General features: G+C 43.6%; 1 protein-coding gene and 1 pseudogene across 1 annotated transcript in view; one reads left to right on the top strand and one right to left on the bottom strand.

Moving 5' to 3' along the window:
* Window positions 1-16,598, top strand: part of Fhit (fragile histidine triad diadenosine triphosphatase) — a 1,393,700-nt gene that overhangs the window by 1,169,448 nt on the left and 207,654 nt on the right. The window lies entirely within an intron of this gene.
* LOC101719816 (dnaJ homolog subfamily A member 1-like) lies at window positions 425-1,798 on the bottom strand (annotated as a pseudogene).

Raw genomic sequence — 16,598 nt, 5'->3', positions numbered from 1 at the left:
AGTTGAGGCAATAGAATGCAGAGGCGTCACCATGAGTCCCACTTAATACAAATTAACTAGACAGAACAGCACTTCTACAAACTGTTTCCTTTTTCTGATTGCCAGTTAAATACAGTTTTAATCCATAGCTTAACAAGGAAGGGTCATACACTAAAGTCAACACATATACCTAGCATTTCAGTCTAAGCTTGTCCATGCACACAACTGCAATCAATTACAAAGTGTGGCCTACCAGACGCCAGGGTTAGGTACTTTTTACAGGCATTAAACTTTGTTTTGCACACTGAAGTCATCATACATACAGGGCAAAGTCAGAACTTTTATATTTGCTTTTACTCTTCATTTAACTTTTAAAACACTACTATAATTGAATATTGAAAAAAGTAGCAAGTAGTGAACAAATGATTATAGTCCTTCGTGTGTTCACTACTGCACACAGAATGCCAGCAGTGAGTATTATTCACTGCCCCATTAAGAGGTCTGACACTGAACACCACCCCTGGGATGATGATCGTCATCCTCATAGGCTTCTCCATTATAATGGCGTCGTCTTCCCTGATTTGGATCAAAGTCCACGAGTTCTACCTGATCCATTTCATCTGTCTCTTCTACTTCCTTCCTCTTGGGTAGGAATTTTGCCAGCAAAGAGAGTTTATCAGGAGAGAGAAAGCCATTTTCAGGAAAGTTTACCTTAAATTCGATAATTCGACGACCCTTTTCATGTGGTCTGTGATCAATTGGCATGCCTTCATTTAGCACACACTTGATGTCCCCATGCTTGACAGTCTGACCTGGATGAGAGGTGATGACTATGGTTCGGTTGTCAAGAGTGGACATTGAAGGGCCGGGGATTTAGCTCAATGGTTCTGTCGCCTGCCTTGCAAGCGCAAGGACCCGAGTTTGATCCCCGGTACCAAAAAAAAAAAAAAAAGAGTGGACATTGGCTTTTGGAAGCCACACAGTGCTGCAGCCAGCTGTGTATCCATACGCATGAAAAGGTGGTCTCCTCATCGAGTGAAACAGCATGGTCCTCCTGATCTAACCCAATGATAATATCTCCTGGCTCCAGTCCTGGTTCTTGGTCTCCTTCACCATGGAATGTTATCTTCTGGCCATCTTTCATGCCTCTGTCAATGTGAACTTCTAGAATCTTCTTCTCTCTATCTTCCTCCTGTTGTAGCTTTTGCATCTATCTTTAGGACTGATGCATTCTCCATGGCCCTGGCACTCCATGCACACAGACTGAATTTGCTGTACCATTCCAGGTCCTATCTGATGAATTCTTATTTGCATTCCAGTACCTCGGCAGTTGGGACAGCACTCTACAGCTCCTTTCTTACCACCTCGGCCTTCACATTTGTCACAAATCACGTTCTTTTGCAGAGCCAGTGTCCTTGTCGCGCCATTATATAAATCTTCCAAGGTAACTGAGAGCTGATGCACCACATTTTTACCTCTCTTTTCTCTCTGCATCCTTCCTCCTCCTCCAAAAAAACATATCAAAGATATCCATGGGGGAGCCAAACCCGCCACCTGCTCCACCCTCCTTACTTGCCCGTTCTCCTTCTTTGCCATGTAATTCCCTTTTCTTGGCATCAGAGAGAACTTGATAAGCTTGAGAAATCTGTTTAAACTTTTCTCCTTCATTTGGATTCTTATCAGGGTGGTACTTCAAAGCCAGTTTCCTATAAGGCTTTTTCAGTTCTTCTTGGGTGGCATTGGGTTTAACCCCCAAAACATCGTAAGTGGTTTCTTTCACCATTTTCTACAGCTGGTGAGCAGGCTGGGCCCGAGTAGGGAAGCAGAAAGGAGCACCCTAGCAGTGCGCTGCTCAGACAGCCAGTGCTCCTCCACCTCTCAGCGTGTTCTGGAAAGTTCTGTCTCAAAAAATCTTTTGATGGAATATCGTCATGGTATCATTTTAGAAAATCAAATGAACTTATTGATTAGGTAGAGTGATACTACTGTAGTTTTAAGATTAGTTAAGTGGCTGCGATGATTTATTTGTTACAGGTCACAAACTGTGCTAGGTCTGGGAGATTAAAAAAAGATAGAATAAACTATCCTGTCTCAGGAAGCCCAAATTCAGCCTGTTACCAAAAATATGAGAAATAAGTTTTAAGATGACAGCTGTGAGAACAGTAAAATGAAGTGATTTTCTTCCCTTTGGAGTCAGATGTTGGTTAATTTTGAGAGCTTAGTATCTAATAATTAAACCCATTCCTTGGTGCACATGTCATATGTTCATGTCCCCAAGAGTTTCTGTCATTGGATATTATTTCATCTTGACATTTATGTATCTGCCTAGTAGTTTCAACTGTAAATCGGTCAAGCAGTAAGCTTGGAGATGAGAAAAATGGCCCTAGTGGCAGATACGTCCTGACATCTTTGAATCCTCCAGTTAAGCATGGTGAATTTAATCCACCCTAAAAATTGAACATTGGGGAGCCCTTTAGGCATCAAAATCTGGGATTTACCCTTTGCTCCTCACTACCACTACTTTCAACATTTTGGCTATCATGAAATAAATGCATCAAGAATCACCTTGGAGTCTCAAAGACAGTTCTTTGAATGCATGATTAGTGAGTGAATTTAATCTATTGCTTGCTGTGCTAGCTGTCAGGACAGTTTGACTATTTAGAATCTCATCTGGTTCTCCTGAAAGCTAGTGATTGATCCCGTCTCTCTCCTCTCATTCTACAAAAGCTGAAGTAGCTATAGGGATACATCACATAAAATAGACATGGAAAATAAAAACAAGATGGAGGGAAATGTAAATGAAAATAGAAGATTCTGTTGCAAGGGTAGAAAAAAGATGCAAGTTATCACGACAAAAGAAAGAGATGGACTAGAATAATACAGTGACCATGAACATGTTCTGCCCAGTTTTCCTTTAACATTGTTTCCCATAGTACCCTTCTTTGTTCCCTCAAATCGAAAAACCAGCGCTGTCTGTACAGTTGACTCTCCAGTTATTAAATCCATCCCAGACCTCTTCTCTCAACTGCTTATAACCTACCTGCCTTTTAGGCCACTCCAGTAGGATGCCCAAAAGGTGCTTCAGTTTCAGAGGCCACCTTCTGGAGTTTCCTGTGAGCATCTAGCACCATGTAATGAGTCAAGTCAGAAATCTGCTGATTGTCCTTGGCTCTTCCTGCTTCCCAAATCCAATTCATCAATAAGGTTTTGGGGGTTTTTTTTGTTGTTGGTTTTTGTTTTAGATTTTACCCCATAGTGTTCTTCAGAGCCATCTGTTGTGGCTTGTGTTTGACCCCCCCCCACCCCCAAGTCTCATGTGGCCATAGATGGAGCTTTTTCAGAGGTGGCTGAATCTAGAGTAGTGATTGATTCATGGTGCAATGCTAGGGTTAAGAGTACTGGGGTTAAGGGAGTGTGATTACTTAGTCAGTCCACTGATTGGTTTGGCCTTGCTCTAATCCTGGTAGCCTGGATACAGTATAAGGGACAGAAAGAGGCTTGTCTTGTCCCTTGCTGTCTTCTGCCTGCCGTGAACTGTTTCTCCTCTGTGAGGCCCCTCTGCCATGCCACCCTGCCTTGGAGCCAGCTGACTGTGGACTGAAACCTTTATAAACTGAGTTAAATAAACCTTTCCCCCTCCAACTTTGGGTGTTGGGTATTTTGTCTCATCAACAAGAAAAGTAACTAAGACGCCATCCATTTTTCCTCATCACTACTGATACCACTAATCAAAACTACCAACTTCTCTCTAAATCCTAAGTGACCTGCTTGTGTATCAACTGCAGTGTTTCCATTCTGATCCTACCACGCTCCCTACTCTGTGCCCCCTGAAGTCTGATTGATGAGGAAAAAGCACAGTTGTCCTCTCATCTCCATTCTCTCTTTATCAAATCCTTCAGTGCTTTCCCACTCCTGCCATAGCCACCTTAATGTGTTGGTCTCTTACCTGTCTCTCTAGGCTTTCTCATTCCATCCACTTGTGGACTTGCTCCAGGTATACTGGCCTCCAGCCCCTTAAACATGTCATGCTCCCTCCTCATGGAAGCCCTACATATCCCAATCTCTCCTCAGCAGTACTCTGTTTCCATTACCCCACCTGCCTTCCACCTACTTAATGTTGACTTGCTCTTTGGTTCTGACCTCAAGCTCTCATTTCCTTAAATCTGACCCCCAGCCTAAATAAGCCAGGATCTTTTGCCATAAGCTCCCATTGAAATGTATTTCTTCCTTCAGAGCATTATTTCGGTTTGTGATTACACAGTCATGTCTGCCCTTCCACTGGACTGTGAACTTTGTAAGGTCAGGAGCCTTGTCGTTTTGCTCAGCACTGTGTCCCAGACCAAGCACATGGTGAGTATTGAAGCAATGAACGAATGGATAGATGGACAGATCCATACATGCGTAAATGTTCGGGTGAATGAATGAATAACCCAAACCACTTCTTGTTAGATCTTTTGCCTCCTTTAGTACTGCCAAATTGTTCTTGCATTGAGGTGATAGCTGCTGTCCCAAATGATTAAGGGCATGGGTTTCAGGCAGAATACCCTTGGTATAATCGTCTACCTCTAAGTCATTTAACCTCCCTCAGCCACATTTTCCTACCAAGTAGAGGCAGCAAAACCCCATAGATAAAGTCCCTGAAGGGATTAAATAAATATTCTCTGCTAAGCATTTTGATACACTGACTATTTGTAGTGAGAGGTAATTAAATGGTAGCTATTGCAGTGATTGAGAAGGGTCAAAGAACCGGAGAGGGAATTTGATAGCGTCGGCAATGGTGATGCTCATTATCACTGTGTCTGTGCATGACGCAGAGCAGCCAGTCCTTGTTCCATTGTTCTCTGGCTGCTGTTGTCATTATACATGCAAGGACACTGCACTGGTGCAGCCTCATCCATCTATCTCCTGCCAGAGGAGACGGCCCTGGGGTCAGTCACAAATCCGGGTCTCCAGCAGAAACCCGTCTGTCTCTCATAGTTTAGTCTAATTACTTGAGTGACGGTCACCATCCTGGTACTTATTTTCAGTGCATATGACGAAGCCACACAACACTAGATGGAGAGAAGAGGTTGCTGTTTTGCGGTCTGATGCAAAAGCTGAGTCCTGCCACTTGTTTTAGGGATTAGTCAGCTTTCTATCACTGTGACAAAATACCCAAGACAATCAATTTAACAAGGGTAACAGTTTACTTTGGCACATAGTTTCAGAGGTTTCCATCCATCGTGCTTGCCCTTGCTTTGGGGTCTATGGGGAGGTGGTACATCCTGGCAGAAGCACATGGCAGAGGAAGCTTCTTACTTCATGGTGGCTGGGAGGCAAAGTGGAAGAGGGAAGGACCAGAGCTCCAATATCTCCTTCAAGGGTATGCCCTCAGGGACCTGACTTCCTCCAACTAGGCCCCACCTCTTCCTGATAGCACCATGGACTAGAGAATAAGCATTTAACAGGGCATTAAAGGACACTTCATATCTAAACTATAGTTCTGTACTCTAGATCTGTAAGTTAGGGTTCTCAGGAGATTCTAACTTATTCATCCCAATTACCAGAGTAAGAGTAAGGAAAGAAGACCAATGAGGAGAGGGGCATAGAAGACTAGTACCAAAGGGCTTTAAAGACATCATGGTAGAAAGTATACAGCCAGAACTTTCTCCTTGATGTTTTGCACCAGTGGCAAATACAATTTTCCCACCAAAGTCAGGAGACTTCTCAGTATGGCCCTCTAGGCAGCAGTAGCTACTGTTGTGGAGCTGACATTTAGTTTAGTAACAACCTATTTGCTAGTCCTGATTTTGTTTCCCTCTTACATATATGGTATCATCAAAAAACACAGTGAATGTTTAAATTCTTTAAAAGGTATTACAATAAAAGACACATTGCCTTTAATCCCCTTCAAAATCTCCACTTTTGACCTATTTATCCCATCATTCTTGCCACTTTCTGAAGCAGTTCTGGACGTCCTCTTTTGTGAGTGTGTAGCTGCACTGTCGTTCCTGCCTTAATGTCCTGAATCAATCCAAAACATTTACCTTTCATGCTCACTTTGATTTTGGGGAAGAGCCAGAAGTCACACAGTGCCAGACCCAGTGAGTTAGGTGGATCGGGATGCACTGTGATATATGTTCATGACTGCCTTACTGTCAGACGGAACAAGGCAGAAGCAGTCACTGTAGTTTTGATTATGCCTCACACACACTGGAAAGAGGACTCCCAGAACTGCTTCAGAAAGTGGTGTGTTTGAAGCAAGGAGTATTTTAGAAGGATGAATGGAAATGTGTTTTTTACTGTAATACATTTTAAAGATTTAAACACCTCATATTTTGACCACGCCTCATATGAACACTAAGTTATCTAACTTCATTATATTTTCCTTTTTCAGTCAAAAAGTAGTCTGAAAGATGAAAGTTTTCTTCAAAAGGGAGTCACTCTTTCTGCCATAGGCTGTCCATTTCAGTGATAGCTGGCATGGTCACATACTTGGTGATTCTTCATCGTCAGTTTAGAGAGATCATGTGTATTAATTCCTAGATCTTCTAGAATGATCAGTGTATCTGTGCCTTCATATTATGAGCTGATAATATTCTGAATTAGGTGCATTCAGATGAAGCTGTGTTACTAGGGACTGCCACAAAAAGACAGTGGTACTGTCACGATACATGTCAATTTTGTCATGATTTTAGACACTACCTGCTCTCCAGTGCCAGGTATATATTTCAGCTAGAGAAGGGCATTATTTTGAAGTAGCGTGGTAGATATGGATATGATGTCTAATTTGAAGTCCTGATATTGAATATTGAATGGTAACACACACACACACACACGCGTGGAGCAGAGACATACAGACAGACACTGCCAAAGATGGATACACACTTCAGGAAAAGGAAAACTTGTGTAAATATTTTAGTGCTAAATTTACTGAGACATCATGAGATTAACACAGGTTACCTTTGGCCTCTGCAATGACAAGAGGTGCTCAAAGTCGTGGCCGTTCACTTCCAGACAGTTATTATTTTTCTTTTCCTGAAGTGAGTGTACACTTTTTGGAGGTCTCTGTATATACATATATATATATATATAATATGTGTATACACACTTCTCACCTACTCAGCGTGAAATGTGTTCAAGAACATATTTATAAATACAATGGCCACAGTACTTTGGAAATCTAATATTCTACCCATTATGTCTAGCTTTACTCTCACATCTGAGAAATATTTTCCCACTGAGTATAAAATGCCTAGTGTTACATTTGATATATCTGAGGAACCACCATAAAAACGGTGAAGTTCTAAAACACACACATTAGTAAGCAGAGAGAACTCTTAAGGGGGGTATCTGGTGGTGACTGCAGGAAGATTTTAGGTCTTCATAACTAATTTCCTGTTTCCTCCTGCCGCGCCCTGGTTGAGAAGCACTCTCGGGGCCACCGAGACCCATTTCCTGTCACTGTCAGTGTCAGCGAGGTGCGTTTGCTCCTAGCACTGACACCATTCATCATCACTGCTCCAGGAGTGGGCGCCAGCCTTCATGGCCCATGCTCCAGGCACTGTGCTGGCACATCCATCCCTTCCTCCATCAGTCTCTGTTGGCTGTATCCGTGTGCCATGTGGACATAATAAATCTGCACAGGTTAGGTGGCGATAGGAATTTATTTTCACGTAGTTCTTGGTGCTGGAAGACCAAGATCCTTGGATTCTCCTGAGGACCCACTCCTTGGCTTGCACAGTGCCACCTCTGTCTTCACATGGCCTTTCCTGAGTGCACAAGCAGCCCTGGTATCTCTGAGTGTGTTCAGATCCCCTCATTTTTAAAGACACCAGCTACACTGAGTTAAGGCTTGCTCCAGTAATCTCATTTAAATTACTTTTCTCATAAAGGTCCTATTTGCAAATAAAGTCAGGGGTGGAGGTGCTAAGAGTTAGAGCTCCAACATGTGACCAGGAGATGGAGAACACAATTCAGCCTGGAAAACAGAATGGCTCCCATTTGCCTCAGCTCCCATGCTAGGCTTCAGGGACAGAAGGAAACACAGCCAAGCTCCTCATTCTAGATAAAAATGGACAGTGAGCCTCCAGGTTGATCAGTAATTGAGATTAGTTCTATGCGACAGAATGAATTTAACTTGAGAGCGTAGCTAAGTGCACCTTAAGAAGAAATACTTAAAACAAGAACCAAAGCATACTAGTGATTATTGAAAAATAATAGTATTTATTGAGTGCTTCCTATATATTCGCCACTGTTGTCAATACACATTTTATTTCATCTAGTATTCACAGCCATCTAAGGTGAGTACTGTTGTTATTCCCACTTTACAAATGATGGAAGTAAGGCACAGTTTGACTGGGGTTTCTGTCCTTAATCACACAGTCAGTTGGTTTCCAGAGCTGGGTCTCTTAACCAGGTTAAGGAAGGAGAGTTCTCTGAAAAGGAATGAACACCTGTGAGGACCTTGACTCGAGAGTGTGATTTGTTCCAGGGGTGGACAGCAAGCAAATAAGAGAGAGAGCATGAGGCTGGAGGAAGAGGAAGCCAAAGGACTTGGCTTATGTAGTTTGGCCTTGAAAGCTGAAGCTAAACTTTAACACACACAGCTTGGTCTGCACCGAGTGTGCCAGGGCCGCAGTGTGAAGGGCATCAGTGGACACCAGGTGAATGTCCAGAGAGCCGGATTCTGCCTGTTGGCAGGACCCGGGGTGCTGGGCCCTGTGAAAGGGAGCTCATGTGCTTGACCCGGAAGATGCAGAGGTCTTTGGTTCATAGACTGGCAAAGGGACAACAGAGGCTGCAAGGTTCAGGTGCGCTTGGCATCAGGGGTGATTTCTAAGTTCTGTTTGGCCCCGTAGAGTGTTGAGCATGGGTCTGTACCTTCCGATCTACTTTATCCACGCAGCTCTACAACACTCCCTTTTAAATAATGGAGATTCTCTCGGCGTCAGTTTTTGTTGGAGCGAAGACAGGTACCTTGGTAAAAACATGTCTATAAATTCCTGTGCCGGCTATGCAGCTGGGGTGGCCGTGTGGAAGAGGGCAGGGCCGGCAAAGACAGGTTGTGCAGAATCACGCAAGTCATGCTGAGGAATCGGACACGGCCTTGCAGGGGGGAGTCCAGACTGTGAAGAGGAGAGGGCTCCCTGTGGCACTGACTCCGTGTGGCTAATGTATCTGAAATCAATAAACTCAGAGTGCTTGCCAGAAACTTAAATCCCCAGAAATGTGTGCACAGGAAGGCATTTCCACAAAGGGAGGAACACGCATATGCAAGCCCAGTGCCTGCACAAAGACAGGAAGTTGCAAAGAGAGAGAAACAGAGGGAAGCCAGAGACCGACGAGGAGATGGCTGGGTACCAAGAGAGACGTGACAGGCAGGGATCGCAGCAGAGTTATACCCAGGTACAGAAGCACAAGGACACAGACCCAGGGGGGCTTATGCAGAGACAGATGTGTCACACAGCTGGGGGTCACAGCACAGGGAAAGACAGGGTCACGGACACAGAGCCAGACCCTCCCTTGGTGCTGGTGGGAGAGACAGACATGGAAAGAGAAACACGTAGAGGGAGAGGAAGCAAATCCTTTGATAAGTTGTTGTAGCCTGTTCTACTCAAGGACCATTGGCTTTAGAGTGGACACTGTCCCTTCTGGTGTCCACGTCCCACACACCTCTCCGAGGTGAGCATCTATTTGTGTGAGTGTGATCCCGGCATTTACGGATATTTTCCTACATCTTATTCTTAAACCCAAATCAAGATCCTGACCAGTACTTAATTACAAAACCCGTGCTAGATTCCAATAAAGGAAAATGGGACTTTTCAGACTTTTCGAGGGGCAAACTATCAGTAGAGTTCACAGATGATTTAAGGAATCTTTCCAGAGCAGTTCATTTATTTTTTAAAGTATTTAGAATGATTTTTTTGTGAAAAAGTAAAACAAAATTTAATAACAAAAGAGAATAACAATGCTTCATATACTATGTATCGTGATCTCAAAACAGTGGCCAAAATGTTACTCAGAGTACAAGTCATTGACAAAAAAGATTCTCTCTTAACAAAGAAACAACAGAAGAAACTAGAAATGAAACAAATTAGCATTGTATTCATTGGTAAAAGGATGATAGTCCGAATCCCAGGCGTGCCCCACGCACTGGCGTGAAATAGCAATGCTTTCTTCTCAGTAGCTTCACTACCCCACTTGGGCACAGCTGCTGAAAACCATGTGATGCTAAAAATCGCCCACCATACACTGCCAGCCATCGTGAAAAAGTAGAGTACCCTAAAAAGCGTGGTGCAGGATTTAGAATGATTTTTAAAATTTTCATTTGTATTAGTACGTGTCTGTAGCACATAGTGATTACATCCATCATAGAGAGTTGGTACACGCACGGAACACCTGAATTTTATACCCCCTTCCATCCCTCCATATCTTACTTTTTCTCATTTGTGAAACATCTATCTCCTTGCTTCCTGTCGTCTATCTTTTTCCCCCTACTGGCTGACTTCAGAACCTAATTCCCAACAAGGAAGAGTAGTGTAAACTGATCACATCCGGACGCTGAGCAGGAAGGTGGCCGATGTGCCTCCGCTGTAGCTCAGCAGCAGAGGTCGTGAAAGCCCTGACCTCTGGCTTGGTTCAGGGGAAGCGAGCACCTGCCACACTGGGTGTGCCTGAGGAAGGATCCTAAGGGTGGGAGAGACTCTGCAGAGCGGGCTGGTGGACTGGCATGGGGGAGACCTCAGCCCGGCCTTGGGGTCCCTAGCTTGGTGTATCTGAATGCTCGTGTTTCTCATGAGAGTGAAGCCTGTTTTATACCTGGTGAGTTTTAATGTGGATGTTCTGATACAGACCCAGCAGATTGTTGCAGAAAGGCATTTTACAGTTCCAGATATAGGAGGTACAATAATTTGAATGATGGAACGAATCCAAGTGTTCCTATTAGAGTTAGTAGCTGAAGCAGAAAGCAGAGAAAGTCTGGGGTTTAGAAAGAATCCAAGAGCTGCCAGGCAAACCGGAGGGTGGGCCACTCTCAGTACCCTGCGGATGTCCAGACTGGGATGAAGACCATGAGAATGGCCCCGGAGAGGAATCAGGGTGGTGACTCGAGGACACAGGTGATACGTGCAGGACTGGCAGGAGCTTGAAGTGCTCAGTACAATAAGGTAGTAGGAGGAGTTTATTTAGTAAAAATAGCCACAAATGTTCTTAGAAACATGGGGGAAGGAAAAATCAGTTCTGTTTCTTAGCTTTGAACTGCAATGGTTGTGGCTGGGCAGAGATGAGGCAGAAGCATACTGGGCTGGCGGGGGAGATGTAACTGGAGCAAGCTGGGAGAAGGCTTTCCTGGGGGTGGGGGTCCTGGATCGCAGGAGTAGGGAGGGCTGGTGGTACGCAGAGCCCTTTATGGGAATCGGGGGCTGAGACATCCTACTGGAAACTGAAGTGTGATGTTGGATAGGAGGAATCACCCCCAAGGTTGGGAGCCCACAAAACATGATGGTCTTGCGCTAGGATTGTGGGCCTACAGGTGGCTGCAGGAACGGAGGTGGCCGAGGCATTGCCAGCTGATACGCCGGTTCCTCGTTTGGGTAAAAGACAGTAGTTAAAAAGTGCTAAAGTGTATCTTGATAGCACATTTTATACCCAGTTTATTTTTCTCTTGGGAGTAGTGGCTGTGGCCTTGAAGTTTGTCAACTCAAATGACTCCAGGAGTCAGTGGACTTCAGGAATCTCCACTTAGAAACCATGGCCACAGAGGCTCAGAGGCAGCAAGGTAGAGAAGAGCAACCTCCTTTCCTCTGCTCTATTTCTGTGATTCTGTACCCATGTGAACTCGCTGCATCCCTGGAAAGGAAGCACTTACTCTGCCTTTCAGAAGCACGCAGGTTTGCGTCTCCACCTGACGCCACCACTATTCTGGGAAAATCCCTCAGCCTCTTAGGCTTCATTGTTCTCATTATAACACCGGGGTAATTGTAATACACAGGCTACAGGATGTGCTGGGATGTTCTCATGTATAACACCTGGGTAATCATCGTACTCAGGTTACAGAATTATGGCGGAAAGTAAATGAGTTAATGTTCAGCAGACTTAATACAAAGCCTGGCACATAGCAGCGACTCCTGCTGACGTTACTATTTTCAACCATGTGAAAGTGGTTAGGTTTGAGATTGAACCTCACAGATTTTTTATGGTCCATTCTATCACTGTGATCACTACTACTCTTATGGAGTTGTCTTAGTTTTCTTATTTATGGACTGTAGAATCCTGCGGTCTGCTGAGAACTCAGCTTAAGGATGGTGACTCTCACTGTTAGCATCAAAAATGTTTCCTGTGTTACACTGACCTAGAGGGAGATTTTGTCTGTCTTGGAAAGTAAAATGTACATTCCTCTGCAGGGACCTTAAGGGACTTGTCTGAGTTCATAGCATAGAAACAAGTCGGAGCAATTAGGTTTGCTGTTCCTCCTTTTGGAGGATGGTCATAGGAGAAGCAGAATGGAAGCAAGTAAAGAGGTGAAGTATGTGAGTTAAAAGAGGAGAAGCAAAGGGGGTGGGTGATCATTTCAGCTGCAGAGTTGGCCAGAGGAAGGTGCCACTTTGGAGAGGGCATTTGCCAGAGTGGATCCTCCAGGTTGAGATGCACCTGGTATTTGGGGAAAGACAAAGGTCAAGGTGACTTTCACAGGAACAGGGAAAAGAGATGAGGTCTGAGAAGAAAAGGCCATTGTTCGCTCTTCTTGAGTAAGGCCAAAATAATGCCATCCTGTCAACTACTAGCGGTGATCATTCTTACGTCTTATATTGTCCTTTTACTCACACACATAGATTCGCCTTCACTGTTGCACGTGGTCTTTAGAAATCTGTGCAGGGGGAAGGAGAGATGGAGGAGGAATGTGTGCTCCTGCTTTCATTTTCCAGGGAGGATACAGAGACTCAGGGCGGCTGGGAGGCAGGGCTCCTCACCCTTCTTTCCTTCCTCCAGTCCCCCTGTGACCTGGCCCTCCTTGGAGCTTCGGTTCCTTTGGAAGAAAGACTCCACCAAGCTCAGGTATCTCATTATTTAATTATGCATTGTGGTTTTGATTTACAAGGAAGGTAGCTCTTCCTTTAATTCAGAGTCATAGCCTGCATTCCCCTTCAGCAACCCTCAGTAATTAAATGTAAGGCTCAAAATAGGTTAGAGGTGCTAAACAATTGCCCATGTATTGAATATGACATTCGTATGTAAACACAGCCCGCAGATCACAGGCCCTGAAATGGATGTGTGCTTAATTAGCCCTATGTGAGCCGCAGGTTGACATAAATAGATACTCCTCAATAAACAGTCGTGTGTCACAGCATTAGCTAGAAGTGTGGTAGCTGAGAAGAAAATCACTAACACATTTGAAATTGTGTATTTCTACTTGCAATTAGTTAGCTTGTTAAATGACTTCTGTTCCAAATCTGTGTATCCATGGCAACCATGGTTTTTGCTTTTGCCAAAAGCTTATAGTAACTGTAGGAAAATATAGATATTGTTGATTCAGTGGCTTGGTGGACATTAGTGGGATGCCAGCCAGGTCCCCAGATCTGGCCAGGACCTGAGGGATGACAGTCAAATCAGACGTGGCTTCTGCTCCTAGATTAGTAGGGCGGCTAGGCAGTGCCACTGTGGGAATTCAAGGTGGAGGGGAGCAGAGGTCCTAAGTAAAAGTTCTGTAAAGAAATTAGGGGAGATTAAATTAGAAGAGATTGGCTGTAGCTGAAAGGGCCAAAAAGGAATTCCTGGAACCTAAAAAAGCCACTGACACAGGATTTGTACCGTATATAATAAAGTCTGCAATCTGTGGTAGAAAAAGAAATAATCCAGTTAGAAAGTAGAAAAAAGATGTAAGACATTTTACTGAAGAGGACAAGGTGACACAAATAAACACATGAAAAGGTATTCAACAGGAGGAGCCTTTAGGGAAATGCAAATGAAGACCACAGTGAGTTAACACTGCACATATTAAATCAGACAGAGAATGACAGCACGTTTGGCAATGACAAGAGGAAGGGGTAAATATGAGAGGGGTAAATATGAAATACAAGAGCTATTCTGAAAAATAGTTTGACAATTTCTTCTGTTTCAGTTTTGGGTTTTGGTGACAGGGTCTCCCTATGTAGTTCAGGCTGGTCTTGAACTCACTAGCTCAGGCCGGCCTCAAACTCACAGGCATCCTTCTGCCTCAGCCTCCCAAGTACTGAGATTACAGGTGTGTGCCTGGTTTAGTTTAACAATTTCTTTAAAACAGCCAGATATTCATTTACTGTAGGGTCCAGAAATTCTTAGGTGTTTATCCCAAGAAAATGAAGTTTTATACACACAAAAATCTGTATATGAATGAATGTTCATCATTTTTAGGAGCCTAAAACAGGACACAGACAAAAGCCCTCCAACAAGTGAATGGTTAAAATAAACTGTGGTATATCCCTAACATGGAATATTACTCAACAATAAAAAGAAGGAAACTATGCATCAGACAGCCCGAGTGGATGTCAACATCATTAACACTGAAGGACAAAGGCCTACTTCGAAAGACCAAATAATGAACAATTTCATTGTATAGCTTTCTCTATATAACAAAATGTTAGAGATGGAGAACAGATAACAGACAGGTGGCTTCTGGATTATAAGGAATGGAGGGGGGTGGTATGAGTGGGCTTATGAAAGGATACAAAAGTGATTTTTGCACTAATGGACTCATCCTGCATATGGAGTACAGGGGTGGTTATAGTAATCTGCACAAGATAAAATGTGCAGAGCTAACCGTACAGGCACGTGCACCTAGGCCCATGTCCTGGCTGTGGCACTGTACTAGAGGTTATTACACCATAGTAGTATGCATACCACAATATCCAGCATGCAGACGATTGGATGAAAGGTATACCAAGAGTACTCAGTCCTGTGTTTACAACTTTCTTTGAACATGCCAATAATCTCAAAGTACAAAGCATGTAAAAATTACAAAATTATCCTTAATTCGCTGATGAGGAAACACTCTGCGATGTATACAGTGTTACGCCATTGTTACAGCCGAGATACCGAGGCCTTCATGGGTCAGGTGCAGCTGCAGGTAACACAGAGAAGTGTGGGGTGAATGTTCCGGTACAGGTGATCTAGCTCTAGAGCTGCATTTTTCACCGTTACCTTTTTCCTGAGGGCTAGAGGGTCGCTCAGTGGCACCTTGCAAGTGCAAGGTCCTGAGTTTGATTCCCAGTACTGAAAAAAAAAATCTTTTTCCTAAAGTCTCCTGAATCTTTCTGGGCTATATAAAGTTCCTTTGAGCAAGACAGGTACATGACTAAGGATATGTTGAATATGAAGTACGATTGAAAAATACCATGTCTGTTTAAATTTTTAAAATTATTACAGTAAAAGACACATTGCCATTAAGACCTCTCAAAATATTCCCTCTCATGGTAAACACAGTTACCCCATGATTCTTGCCACCTTCTGAAGAAATTCTTTAAGTCGTCTTCTGTGAGCGTCCTTAGTTGTGCTGCCATGGCTTCCTTAATGTCCTGAATTATTTCAAAGCATTTACCTTTCATGGTCATTTTGACTTTGAGGAAGAACCCAAAGTTGCAGATCTAGTGAATAAGGCTGCGGATGAGACCACCATGTCATGTTTTTATGAACCTCCTTTCCACTGGATGGTACTTGGCAGCAGCGTTCACTGTATTTTTTTCCCCATACTTATAAATACATGAAAGTATGCTTCCAGAACTTCTTCACAAAGTGGCCAGAACAATGGGATAAGTTGAACATCAATGGGATGTTCAAAGTGAGGGGATATTTTGAGGAGTATTAATAGCAATGTGTCTTTTACTGTAATACATTTTATAAAATTTAAACATTCTTCATATTTTTCACTTATCTCCTGTAGAAGCATTTCCATGATGGATCGAGATATGGTTTTTCTTCCATTTCTCATCTAGTCCCAGTACTTGCGTGAGACAGTTGCACAGTGTTTACACCAGGGCTGGTGTAAAGGCACTGCTGCCTTCATCCAGGTAGTGGTGAAGTGGCCTTTATAATTAGCCAGGGAGAGTTGCATTATTCTTGTTTCCATTCACAGCCAATAGTTCAGTTGAAGTGAAGGTTCCCGGCAGCCGCCTTCTCACAAGACATGTAGAGAAAGGCTGGCAGAAGGGAGGCATTTCAAATAAAGCAGCACTAGTATTTTTTCTGTTCTCTCTCTCTCTCTCTGCAGTATAATATTCCTCCAATTTCCATGCTAACTTATTTGACGTTGAAGATATTTCTTTGTCTGCTTCCCATCCAACTGCCTCTTCTCTCTTTGATCCCAGGCTTAAATATATATTTGACTTCTGTCAACCTGAACATGTTTGATGCTCACTGACCTTCTTCTTTAAGTCCTGAGCCCAAGTCTCCCTCAGATTTCCATTTTCTGCTTTGCTCCCGGCTGCATGCAAGTGCTTCCACTGCACAGAAACAATCTCAGCAAAGCTGGGTGCTCTCAGAGCTGCACCCACAGATTTATGTAGTGCCTTGTTGTTCCTTCCTGGCATCTTGGATAGCACTTTTCTGGAGGACTATCCAATCTGGAAGAAAGGGAACTGCTGTTTTGTTCAAGGAATAACCTTTTT

Source organism: Heterocephalus glaber, unplaced genomic scaffold (genome assembly GCF_053883595.1).
Source record: "Heterocephalus glaber isolate CG9 unplaced genomic scaffold, H.glaber_assembly_v1.0 deba00001472, whole genome shotgun sequence".
NCBI lineage: Eukaryota > Metazoa > Chordata > Mammalia > Rodentia > Bathyergidae > Heterocephalus > Heterocephalus glaber.
This window is presented reverse-complemented; position numbering and strand designations above follow the sequence as displayed.